This window comes from Penaeus monodon, chromosome 33 (assembly GCF_015228065.2).
Source record: "Penaeus monodon isolate SGIC_2016 chromosome 33, NSTDA_Pmon_1, whole genome shotgun sequence".
Taxonomy (NCBI): Eukaryota; Metazoa; Arthropoda; class Malacostraca; order Decapoda; family Penaeidae; genus Penaeus; species Penaeus monodon.
This window is the reverse complement of record NC_051418.1, coordinates 7,278,286-7,278,552: the sequence shown is the minus strand read 5'-3', so window position 1 is coordinate 7,278,552 and position 267 is coordinate 7,278,286.

Here is a 267-nt window from a genome sequence, read left to right as displayed (position 1 = left end):
TCATCTGTTTATTCAATAATTTGTTGTTCCACTTTCTCTTTTATCACATTCGTTAAAGAAGGATTATCAAACACACAGGAATGTACTTTATCTCTTTAATAAATCTATAAATTCATCTTTACATATCTACATATTGTTCATAATATAAATACTCTATAAAACGTAACATTTGCATAAATATCTAAAGACGAGAGCCTGGCCAACCCTAATGTTTTGGAAGCAGTTATGAGGTGAAGCTTTATAGTTTAAGGATGAAAATGAAATTTT